Consider the following 13709-nt stretch of genomic DNA (forward strand, 5'->3'; position numbering starts at 1 on the left):
CTACAAAGGTTAGAAAGCTTATTAATCATAAATGGCATTCGCGCTTAACTCTCGTAGTAGAAGGACGATGGTATTTACATTGTCCCTTCAAAATGACGTTGGTTCGCCCGCGCACTAGTTAGCACTTGAAAAATCTCGTCCTCGTCTTAGAATCTAAAGCTTTCTGATGGTAAAAACCACGTACGCGAATAATCCTCGGCTATGAAATAACCATCCTAAGCATATCAAACGGACGAGTAAATGTAAAACTTCAAAATATATGGTATAATAATGAAAATAAGAATTGACTAGTGATTCCTGATGTTCCTCAGGTGACTACGGAACAAGTTGCAGGTGCGCATGCACAAGCTGTGCACACCACTGACTAGTCGTAAATAAGCTACAAAAAGCTCACTAATCTTTGGACTACGAAAAGATTAAAACTTGTTATTATTGTCCCCAATTAGCTTGTATAAGCTAAACAAACCGACATTAAATTAAAGTTCTTATGTTACGTTATTTAATAAAAGCGTCATTGTCTCTTCCTTGGCAACCTCGTTTAAGGGAAAGGCCCTGGGGACGAGGTTGTCTTCCTTGGGAGGGACGTTCCACCTCGTAATTGTGACCCAAAGAAACTGAGCTCAACTTCAGACAAATAGGAACTGCTTCGCTGCCTTCGTCTGTTCCTATGCAACACAAACAGTAACGTTAGAAAGCTAACAGAAGTAAAGAATACAGTCAACTCGCTCTGAGACGGACACTTTTGGGATTAAGTGTCCGTCTAAAAGAGAGTCAAACTGAAGGGCAGTAAAGGAAGGCAGGGACCAACTCAAGGTGTCCGTCTTACAAAGGTATCCGTTAATAGAGAGTCGACTGAATTGATATAACACCAATTATCAGCACTGAGGCACACGTTCTGATAATTGGGGTGTCTGGGGAAAGTGAGCATTGTTGCATCTCATGAGCAATGAGATAACCATGAGAAGACCACCCATCAAAAATCCCAAACTCATTTTTCCCCTCAGGACACCATACGTGGACCCTTTCCTAAAAAAACAGCAAGCTCAACGTACGTTCTACTGTACTGTTACAATCGACTGAAGGAACTCAAAAGGAGCCACCGAAAATATAAAAGGTAAAGAAATATTAAATCTCCCGTTTCACTGCCTAAAGAACTACCAACGTCTGACGCCGTTGTGAAAGGTTTGAACCCAGGACTCATTTCATAAGCGGCCAAACGATTGACTTGCTGGGGGGAAGGGTATGGAAAATTTGGTTTGGGTAAGAATTTTTTTACCAAACGTCTAGTTATATAATTTTTTCCTTCCTTATTTCTCAAGGTATTTTCTTGCAAAATTTATTTTCTCACAAAATCAGTCTGCAGGATTTTTTTTCTGAAATAACCCACCCACCCACCCACCCTCCTCCGCTCCCCACCCCCCCCCCCCAAAAAAAAATATGTTAAATGCTCGGCCCCTAACAAGCTTCACCATGATCGTCCGGGTTAACGTAGTCCTGAATAGGACTGTTGCTGACGATAACTGACGTTTCGACAACCTATCCGGTAGTCGTCTTCAGAGTCAAAGTAAGTGGTATCACGTAAGTTGATGGTATAAAACTCTCGTTATTGACCCGATTGGTCAATTAAGTAATGAAGTTGCGATTTTATCGGTCATCTGTCCGTTAAGCGTGATGTTATTGGCTATGAACGGTTGAAACGTCATTTGTGTGATTCGATTCTTCTATTGTCACTGTTTTTAAAACAGTCGTTTGTTGTTAGCTTAATTGTGGGCTGTCCACCCATTTTTTCGTAGTCATATTTGCCCGAGTCCGTCAGTAGGTCGTTTGCATTCCATTGTTGTGAACTTGACCTGTGATTGGCGGATTGATGTTAAGTGGCACAACTTGAGTTTGTTGCCCTATAAAATTAAATGGCAAAAATAATTGCTCGCTAAAATGAAGCTTTAAATACACCTAAAAATACCTTGCTATTTAACTGATTCCCTCAAACTCGAGTGTCACGTCGTCACCAATGAGAACAAACGGCGCCCAGTACTTCACTGCACCAAAGCGATCAGATTCTCTCATGAATTTCATGGCTTCATTCAGAGCCTCACTGGCACTTCGTCCATTGACTAGTTGTCGGTAGAAAAGTTTCATGAACTCCATAGTAGCTTCGTCGTCGATCGCCCACAGGGACACCAGAACAGAACGAGCACCTGCACCCAAAAATGATCGTGCGATGCCGACCACGCCCTCAGCTTTGACCTCGCCCCAGGCACTATGACAGCAACTAAGTACCACAAGTCTTGCCCTAATCTGAGCCTTTAAAACATCTTGCATAGTTAATAGATAATCCTCCTTGTCTGGAATCGGGGATGAACGTGTCGTGTTTGGGGCCAAGGCAATTTCTCCTGTTTCCATTTTGCCATGAGCAGCAATGTGCACCAAAGCAACCGAGGAGATACGTGTTAGAACTTGCTCTTTTGTTGCCTGCTTTCCAACGAGAGGTTCCGTTTGAAGTATTTCCCCAATCATCTGCACTTCTTTCTTGGCCCACTCTAACTGTCCTAGCGTCGTTCCTTCAAAAATTACCTCCTGTACCCAAGGATCACCGACGAGAAGGGCGCCAGTCTTGCTGTGCCAATCTGCTGGACAATTTTTGATCAATCGCAGACTAGAAAGGGAAGGGAGCAGACGAATTCTCAAAGTTTCGCAGAGATATTTAGATTTCAAGTCCATGAAAGCAGCATAAGGGGCCAAACACAGAGGTCCTTGTGGAACAATCACAATTTCATCGCCGTCGAGTAAGTCTCTTATAGGGTCTATTACAACATTGTACAATGTTTGTAATGACTTTGTCTCAAAACATGAGGAATAAGACTTTGGCTTCCTAGGGGATCTTTCCTCTGCTAACTTTTTATGGCTTGGGTTTCTCAATGAGCGATCTTCACAATTGACATCAGCTCTCACACCTATTTCTTCATACGTAGTCTTCAATAGGGACTGAAAATAGGTTGTAACGGGGACATCGATCTCAGTTCTTCTCGTTTTGATTTCTTTCCCTTTCTCGTTCACCCAGATGACTATTCCTCCCTCGTTGATACCTATGAAAGCTGTATTTGATGGTAAGTAATTAAGAATGTCAGGTGTCGTTAAAGATAGGGTTCCTCTATCTGGAAGTAACCCATACTTGAACTCCAGAAGATCATTTAAAGCTTGTGCACGACCATGATCAGCAGTTAAAAGTGCCTCGACGACTTTACCTTCCTTTAACTGCAGTCCCCATAGCTTCGAATAACTAACATCATACGTACTCCTTAGGCTAATCTTCCATTCGTCATTAGATATGAGCTTTCCCCTGATATGGTCAAACGCTATAACACTGTTCCTATAATAATGAATGGCTTTCTGGAAATTTCCAAGACTTTCGTGGACACTGCCAAGATTAAAGTACTCTATTCCTTCTCCTGCCCTGTCTCCCACTTCTTTCGAAATTTTGAGGTGTCGTTCATGGTACTCTATGGCTTTCTGGAAAACTCTAAGACTGTGATACGCGTTACCAAGATTACAGTACGCTCTTCCCTCTCCTGCCCTGTCTCCCACTTCTTTCGAAATTTTGAGGCCCCGCTCACTGTACTCTATAGCTTTCTGGAAATCTCTAACACTGTTATAGGCGTTGCCAAGATTACGGTACGCGTTTCCTTCTCCTGCCCTGTCTCCCACTTCTTTTGAAATTTTGAGGTGTCGTTCATGGTACTCTATGGCTTTCTGGAAATCTCCAACACTGTAATAGGCGTTGCCAAGACTACAGTACGCTCCTCCTTCTCCTGCCCTGTTTCCCACTTCTTTCGAAATTTTGAGGTGTCGTTCATGGTACTCTTGGGCTTTCTGGAAATCTCCAAGACTGCAATAGGCGTTGCCAAGATTACAGTACGCTTTTCCTTCTCCTACTATGTCTCCCACTTCTTTCATAATTTTGAGGTTTCGTTCATGGTACTCTATGGCTTTCTGGAAATCTCCAACACCGTAATAGCCGTTGCCAAGATTACAGGACGCTTTTCCTTCTCCTGCCCTGTCTCCCACTTCTTTCGAAATTTTGAGGTGTCGTTCATGGTACTCTTTGGCTTTCTGGAAATCTCCAAGACTGCAATAGTCGTTGCCAAGATTACCGTACGCTTTTCCTTCTCCTGCCCTGTCTCCCACTTCTTTTGAAATTTTGAGCTCTCGTTCATGGTACTCTATGGCTTTCCGGAAATCTCCAACACTATTAAAGGCGATGCCAAGATTACCATACGCTTTTCCTTCTCCTGCCCTGTCTCCCACTTCTTTCGAAATTTTCAGGTGTCGTTCATTGTACTCTATGGCTTTCTGGAAATCTCCAATTCTGTTATGGGCGTTGCCAAGATTACCATACGCTTCTCCTTCTCCTGCCCTGTCTCCCACTTCTTTCGAAATTTTGAGGTGTCGTTCATGGTACTCTATGGCTTTCCGGGAATCTCCAACACTGTCATAGGCGACGCCAATATTACCGTACGCTGTTCCCTCTAATGCCCTGACTCCCATTTCTTTCAAAATTTTGAGGGTTCGTTCATAATGCTCTATGGCTTTGCGGAAATCTCCAAGACGGTTATAGTCGTTGCCAAGATTACCGTACGCGCATCCTTCTCCTGCCCTGTCTCCCACTTCTTTCGAAATTTTGAGGTGTCGTTCATGGTACTCTAGGGCTTTCCGGAAACCTCCAACACTGTTATAGGCGTTGCCAAGATTACCGTACGCTCTTCCCTCTCCTGCCCTGTCTCCTACTTCTTTCGAAATTTTCACGTGTCGTTCATGGTACTCTATGGCTTTCTGAAAATCTCCAGTTCTGTGGTGGGCGTTGCCAAGATTACCATACGCTTGTCCTTCCCCTGCCCTGTCTCCCACTTCTTTCGAAATTTTGAGGTGTCGTTCATGGTACTCTATTGCTTTCCGGGAATCTCCAACATTGTTATAGGCGACGCCAAGATTACCGTACGCTGTTCCCTCTCCTGCCCTGTCTCCCATTTCTTTCGAAATTTTGAGGCCTCGTTCATTGTACTCTATGGCTTTCTGGAAATCTCCAAGACTGTCGTAGGCGCTGCCAAGGTTACAATACACTGTTGCCTCTATTGCCCTGTCTCCTACTTCTCTGGCAAATTTGAGGAGTATTTCAAGGTAGTTCCTGGCGTTCTGGAGATCCTTTTTGTTGACATCGGAGTCTTCCACTTCTTGACTTTTCTCGGCCATGTTAACTAAAAATGTGCAGGCTGATATGATATTTGTGGCAGTTCTCGGTGACAATTTTGATATCTTGGGTATTTCAGCTCTCCCTGAAAAAAAGTATTTAATATTTTGGGGTTTCATTTTACGGTTTATGCAATTGTTCACAAAAAAGTATGGTACCGTATGATAAAGTACAATAAAATATAAACCGAGAATACCTAAATCTTTATATTATTATATTAGTTGCTCTATTTCTCTTACTAACCTTGGTTAATGTTATTTGAGTTTTAGTAAGATATTATGTACTGTTTAAAATTACGATCAGGAGTGTATTCTCAGGTTTAAAAACTCGAGGCGAAGCGGGGAGTTTTTAAACGTGATAATACATGACGGCGAGTTTTTTGAACGGCTTCAAAATCTCTGATATAGATCAACTCATTCTTGGACTAATATTCAGATTTGGGGTTATTTTGGTAAAAAAATTGGACGTTAAGTTTTAATTAGCTCTGTCTTTATATCAGATGTAAAGACATTCATTAAACATTAATTTTTTTTTTTTTTCTTTATGAATTACTAATGAGTTTTTAAATTATTTTTTTCTAAAATATAGTTTCACTCAGTTCGGCTTGAAACATGATTCTTCTATATCTTGCAATTAGCAATTAATTGAAAGAGGCTGAGAAGGATGTGAATAATGCAGATCGAGGAGGGTGTTGTCCACCAAGGCTGAAGGCCGAGGTGGATAACATTCTCCAAGATCTGCATAATTCTTAGCATTCTATGAAATCCGAATTCAATAATTGTTGTATTATTCATTCAAAATGTTTCTAAGTTCTGAACGAGCCGTTACCTCCTCGTAGACTTTCTTCAAACCTTTAGCCTTTTTCCAGGAGCGTAGCGACTAAGCGTCCATATACGCACATACCTTCGTACGTAGAGCTGAAATGTGAAAAAAAAATAATTCACTGAAAAGCAGGAGCCCATCTAAACTCATTGCGTGCCCATCATGAAGCCAGGCTCCCTAAACAATATATTTATATAACATTAAGATTTCTTGACATGTAGAGACGTATGCATGACCTTTTTCAGTCCTCTTTCAAAACACTGTCTTTTTGCACTTGGCACTTAATACTTTGTACGTTTTACTGACATGCCTTAAGAGACCATATATGCTCACTTGGCAGCCTTTATAGCAAAATTCCTTTAAGAGAGCAGAAGCGTAGCGTCCATATTGGCCACATTGAGGTTGCGGGGGAGACCGGGTTGAGAGGGTTGTCAAAGTGCATTGTGGGACTGTCAGTGGGGGACGAAAAGCCGCCATGTTGACGATGCGTCCCCCAAAATAGTCCCACAATGCACTTTGAGAACCATCTCGACCCGGTCTCCTGCGCAACCTCAAAGTGGCGAATACGCACATAGGCCTGTGCTTACATGACGTACAACTGAAATATGGAAAAAAAAATTTTTTGTTTCCTGAAAAAGCATTTTTATCTTTAAATCGGGATGAATGATGCATTTTTCGCACTATATTACTGTCTTTGTGTCAGTATTTTCTTGATCCCTTTATTATTGCATAATTCTGATGAAATCACTGGCCTTTTTCCCGTAAACACTGTACCTTACCGACGACACTAGAGATGGGTAAAATAAACAACTAACTACTGCATTTTCTGCGTATTAATTAACTGAAAATTCCCTGAGGAAAACCCTGGAAATAGGATTTCCGAGACCCTGCTAAATTTAAAAATTTTCTTAGGGAGCATGCCCCCACTCCCCACCATCTGAACGCTTCGAACAGGCTAGTCTTTCGTCATCCTAAGCATCTCTTACTTGCGGGCGTGAACAATATAGAAACGTCATAATTACCCAAAGATTCCATGCAGCCCATGATCGAGCAAATCGAGATTTTTCTGACATACTGACTGTATATTTCAACTGTAAGTACTTTTCTTTATATTTTGTGTCTCCTTTGGATTTCACCCAGGCCAGCGTGAAGCGCGTATTAAAATTTATGCACATATTTCTGGGGTCAGTTTCATTTATGGATCTTTATGTCGCGGTTATGAAGACGTTCCATGAACTTGAATGAGGTTATTTACTTCATCCAAGATTTGAAAAATACGGGAAAGAAGGGGATTGAATTTTTAATACACTGAAAAGTTGGCGGACCGAAAAAGAAATCAGCAAAGTCTCAGTCGGAACGGACAGCTATCCTTTCGTTTAACATGTTTTTACACACAGTTTATGTTTATGAAAATGAATGAATAAATGAATGAACATTTTATTTACGTGTCAAAGTATTTAGCTTTGCAGCTAATGGGGGACACAGACTATCTACAAACATATTTAAAATAACTAACAAAAGTCATGTCACGGAAACGCGAAAATGTCTCGCTCAAACCTAATATAAATAAAGGCTATTTTGGAAGAATATGCATATATTTATGGCAAATAAAAAACTAATAATAAATAACCATTTGATTATTGCCTCATTCAGGTGCATACCCTTACCCGTCTTAACACCTTAAGTGCCAGAGACTTTTCACGCGCGCGGTTTCCGGTTCGGTCAAGTCTCAATCGTTACTACTCAATCTCCGAATGCGCATGCATGATAAAAAAAAAACTACGTTATCCAGGGTACATCGCCCGGACATTTGTCACAATAGATTCCTCTATCTTCTTCTTCAGAGATCTTCAGAGGCCACAACCTCGTTCCCATGTTATTTCTCCTACCTGTCTCTCTCTCCTCTCTCGCTCCCTAGGGACGGGTAGGAAAGAACTTTGGGAACGAGGTTGCAAAGGCTGTGGCACGGGGGATGCTGCCATTTATGGGCTTTATAGGTATGTGCAACTGTGAAGGGTATGGTTCTCAAGCTGTTTAGACCCTGGGTAGGGTATTGGAGAATTTGGGCCTAGAATAGGGTATCATTTTCCAGGAAACTGATCAATTGGTTGAAGATCTTAGTCTAGACTAGCCCTAGCGAAAACGGAAATTGCCAATCAAAAATGTAAAAAAAATCACATCAGAAAGTTCAAATTTACGCAACTCAGCCTAAATATATTCGAACAGACTGTGGAGGCATTTCAAATTTCTTATACATTCTTTCACCACGACTAGAATTTTAAAAATGAGGGACAATTAATTTTTAGCCTCCCACCCGGACGTTCTTAATTTTGGTATTCACGCAACGGGGAAGGAACGCATGACGAAACCTAGCGTGTTCCAGGCGTTCAGATCGTGGGCACAACGCAAAGAGATGGGTAGACTAGGACTGAATGGTGAATTTTGGCGCAGCATGACAAATTGTCACGCAAGCCGGAAGACCAATGTACGGGCGGGGGTCTTGATTTAAAAGAAAGAAAAAAAATCGAGAGACACTTTATTTTGTATTTCTTTCAGTTTTTATTGGTATGTATACGCAGTTAATCCAACCCAGATTGAATCTAGAGATCAAAACATCTTCACGTCAAAATCTGGGATCAGTCGGGGAAAAAATATTCCTTGTTATACGACCATGCGATTTAATACCACAGCACGTAATTCATTTTAACTATATCATGTCAAAATAAGTCGAAAATATAGTAGTAAGTCTACTTATTATTATGCAAGGTTTGGAAATATTTCCGTTTTGACGCATACAATTTCACACAAATACCGTAAAATTCCGAAAATAAGTCCCTCCATGAATAAGTCCCTCCAAATATAAGCCCCCCCACACTCGTAACGCAAAAAGCCCTCCGTTATAAGCCCCCGGGGGGCCCTTTCCTTGGATAGTGCCCTCAAATACAAAGTAAAACATAGCAAAAACGATAAATTTCCTTCCAACTGTACGGCTAGCCCAATCTATTTTGAAACGCAAATTTCCCCCCGTAGATAAGCCCCGCCGAATGTAAGCCCCTCCAAAAATAAGCCCCTCAAAAGGGGCCTTTGAAAAATATAAGCCCCGGGGCTTATTTTCGGAATTTTACGGTTGTTAACATCAATAGTCTATTTTAAAAAACATGCATGCATGATAAACGTATATGGGGCTAAGCAAAAATTTGGCTTCATGAACATGTGCGATCTCGGAGAACCACGATCGCTAAATCAAGTCCTGTCATCTAAACGATAGTGGCGATCGTAGCCTTGTGAACATTTACGGAGTTCTTAAGAGTAACTTTAGTCAATTTTAATTGTCTAGATTTAACATGTCAATATATGCCTACCTTTTTGAAACGATGATCTTGATACTTGTCTGATTTGCAACAATTCCCCGAATAATTCCCTTGATTTCACACGACTTCAGGGTCTGCAATGAAATCACATTTAAGTTTTACACATGGTTTACGTTTTTCCTTCACAAAATAAACTGGCCGGGTCCACAAAACTAACCTACGTTAACCTCAAAAAGCTTCCACAATCAACCTGTTGGCAAAAGATAACGGATGAACTAAGCAGGCGATGGGATTTTTCCCTTCATTTGTTTAGATCAAATATTACGTCAGCAAAAAGCCTGAGTGTCGTGAGTGCTTCCAGAAATATATTATTTCCGCGAAGCAAGGTAAGGCTTGAAAAACCACCGCAAAAACCGTGAACGATCAATGTAGCTCAACGTTAGATCAGACATGATCGTAATCAGTCGAGAAAGATAAAAATAGAATTAAAGTAAAAAAGACTACTGCAAAGACTGATCAAACAACGTGTTAAAGGCTGAGGTATACATCCCGATATACAATATTTCGAGTGGCCAATACTAGTCTTTATCTGGGTTATTAGGAAAAACCACGAATACACAAAATATTATACTACAGTAAAATAAACGAAAGTTCCATGGTATGACGTGGTAAGGTGTGGCTGCTAAGAAATAAACCGAAACTGAAGGATGAAGATTACATTATGATTATAGTTCGTCATGTTTGACTGTTCATTCCCAGAGGCTCGATGGTTTTGGCTTTATGAATAAGGTGCGCCTCACGTGCTTTTCTAAGACAATCGCGTTCATATATCTAGGTGTTTCAATTGGGATAAGCAACATATGGGAAACACAATGGCTTGCGCTATTGCTGAGAAAGTGTTCTGAAACTGCGGTTTCAGTTTTAAAGTATGGGGCGTCTATGTATAGAACATAGATCAAGATGCCCTATACTTAACCCTTCCGGTAGTTACATCCAAACCGCAGTTTCAGAACCCTTTCTCAGCAATAGCCACTCTGTTTCCCATATGTTACTTGCAACATGTGCTGTGCTAGGCCGTATCAGTCGTATCAGGCGCGGATCCACACAGGCTTCCACCGATTTACGAAAATCGGTCAGATTTTTCATAATACAGTGAAATCTGTATTTAGCGGAGGTTGTAGCGAGAACGAAGACCGAAGACCTAAGACCCGAAACCGAAGACCCGAAAGCGCAGACCCCCCAAAATTGCAAGTAAACCCGAACACGCAGACACGAAAACGAAGACCCCCCTAACCCTAAGCCCAACCCTAAGCACCCGAAAACACAGACCGCCCCCTATACCCTAACCCTAACCCAAGGGAGGAGGGGGGGGGGGTCTTCGTTTTCGGGTCTTAGGTCCTCAGTCTTCGTTTTCGGGGGTCTTCGTTTACGCTACAACTGTACATATACACTCCAGATACATAAAGAGATTTGCAATCACGTTTTGGAACGGAAAAAATCATCCAAAGGTTTAAACTTCGGCAAATAGTGAAAACCACAACTGAGGTACTCATCGTAGAATCTTTTGAAGTAGACGATGAAAAAGCGCAGTACGCTAGCTTGAAACACATCAGAGGCACCCAACGAGAATATAGTTCAAAACCACTTAAACATAGCATTGTTGAACGTATTTTAGTATTTAAACGGTAGATATAGGCCTATTTTTATCCCCTAAAAATTTTTCATCTGTTCGGTTCCGCATTTTCTACTGTCCTTAGTCCTTTAGTGTAACCCCAGGTACAGGTCGCCCCATGTAAGGAAATCCGGATTCCGCCGGGAATCCAAGAAGTTTTGCTCATGAAATCGGGAAACCGGAGAAATTTTGCCTGTGGAATCCAGAATCATGGGCTATGGAATCTGGCATTTCACTAACAACTGGAGTCCGAAATCCAACTTCTACCATCAGAGACTGGAATTCAGTGCCTGGAATCCGGAAACCATGGCGTGGAATCTGAATGCAAGACATTCTTGGATTCCCTAACAATTGAGTGGAGTATGCGCGCATAACAAGGGAAATATTTTCGGCACTTTAATTGCTGGCGATATCTCCTAGAAAACTAACGTTCTCTTCTCATAGAGTATTTTCTCTTCTTACTTTCACCCTCTCATCTTTCTCCAGCTCCGTCATGAGGTTTCCAATTTCGATGTTCACTTGTCGCAATGTTGATTGTATGGGTTATATACCGTCAATAATCCAACGGACGCCTGCGTGGGGTTTATTTAACTTTGAGGGTTTAAGAGGGTCGTTTAATAGATGGGAAGCAGTTAAAAGATAGAGACGTTTATTCTTACAAGTGTAACCAGCTCACCAAAATTAATATACTTTTGTCGAAAATATCAAGAGCGTTAAAAATTGCGGGATATCCAGACCATATTTTTGATACATCTAGGCCTTCTGTTTCAAATCTTAACATCGGTGTAAGAATCTACAACTACATTTATTAAGCTGCATGGTGAAATCTTTTACAGACATCTCACCAACTATTAAAAGAAACGATCATAAAATATACATAATGCTTGGATAAAATAATAAATAATACTCGGATAGATAAAACATATAAAAAGTAAAAAGTATGAAAGTGTAAACGTCTAGTATTCTTAGCTAGGTAGGGGAGTGATTTAGAGTTAAAAGCTGTTAAAGACAGCCAAGGAGTTTGATTCCACTATTTCCGCGAGTAGTCTTATGGTCCTTGAGAAGAAGGAATAAAAATAAAGTAATATTCTCTTTGTCGCCTTATCTTGCCTATATCTATAACGATGACTCCCTCGAGTTCTAACTACAGAACTCTTCCTCGCCCAGGTTCATTTTATGTCCTCGTTAGTCTTTCGTTTCCTTGCTTGAACATAACATTGAGCAAGATACAACGTGCTAACCCTTATTAATTAGCAAGAAATTGAGTAAATTTTAATGATTTTGCGCCTTTTTACCAGTTCCTGGTATTGTGGAGTAATTGTCAGGGGGAGGGGGCGTCTTTTAGACAGGGGGTGTATATCTTTGCATATGTTTTAGAGCACTTTTTCCCGCGAAAATGTAAGATCTGCTCTGTCGATGAGCGTATTGAAAAGTGTAAGCGGTAGGGGGAAAATGAAAACTAACCTTCGTTTTATGGCCAAAAGGAGCATTTTCTGGCCTGTACTGAGGTTTTGCTGACTGGTTTGTGAGACTTAAAGATTTAAACATTCGCGGTTCTGGTCTGTGAAATCGCTGTGACAGGAGCACATTGACGTTGGAGACATAGAGGAAGTCACAGATCAACTTTTTCTAGGGAAGATTCCACACAGGAGTCTATAACCCCGTTCCGGAGCCTGCAATGAACACCGGAACGGATATCGTTAGTATTGACGTGGTTTGGAGTAAAGTGTTGCAGGTCTACGTGCGATGTCATTTGCGGATAGGGGCTCTAACCTTGTTACTTGGCGTAGCCAATGAAGGGAACCCGGATTTCGGAATCCGAAGCCTGTGGAATCAAGAATCATTGGCTTTGGAATCTGGAATGTCACTAACGACTGGAGTCCGGAATCCAAGTTCCTTTATCATGCAGCGACTGGAATTCGGTGCCTTGAATCCGGAAACCATGGAATGGAATCTGGAATCCGAGACAATCTTGGATTTCCTTACATTTGAGTGAAGTACGCGCATAATAAGAGAAATATTTTTCGGCACTTCAATTGCTGGCTTCAATTTCCCCTTGAAAACTAACGTTCTCTCCTGGTCACAGAATATTTGTTCTTCTTACTTCCACCCTCTTTCTCCAACTCCATCATGAGATCAGTTGCCAATTCCATGCTACTTGTCGCAATGTTGATTGAATGCGTTATATACCGTAAAAGATCCAATGGACGCCCGCGGAGGTTTTTTTTTTTAGTTTTTCTGAGGGTTCAAGAGGGCGGGACGTTTAATAGATGGGAAGCAGTCAACAGACAGAGGCGTTTATTCTTACAAGTATATCCAACTCAGCAAAACCAATATACTTTTGTCGAAAATATCAAGAGCGTTTAAAAATTGTGGAATATCCAGTCCACATTTTTATACATCTAGGCAGCTCTGATCTAGGGCGTCTGTTTCAAATCTCAACATCGGTGTCAGAATCCTCGCTCAAGATCATTTTTTGTTTTCATTAGTCTAACCCATATTAAGGGGGGGGGGGGGGGTAGGCGTCTTGTAGACCGGGGCGTCTACTGGGTATTAAAATAATAAGAGGCGTTCGAAAGGGAAGGTAAAAGAGATTTCGCCCCCAAATTTCCTTCTCCTTACCTTCGTAAAGTTTGCCAGGCAGGTTAGCAGTGACTGG

At 41.3% G+C, this 13709-nt stretch overlaps 1 pseudogene; it reads right to left on the reverse strand.

The window, feature by feature from the left end:
- Positions 1–5247, reverse strand: part of LOC140922489 (uncharacterized) — a 52574-nt pseudogene extending 47327 nt beyond the window's left edge.
- Between the last annotated feature and the right edge of the window lie 8462 nt (positions 5248–13709).

This window comes from Porites lutea, chromosome 13 (assembly GCF_958299795.1).
Source record: "Porites lutea chromosome 13, jaPorLute2.1, whole genome shotgun sequence".
Lineage (NCBI taxonomy): Eukaryota > Metazoa > Cnidaria > Anthozoa > Scleractinia > Poritidae > Porites > Porites lutea.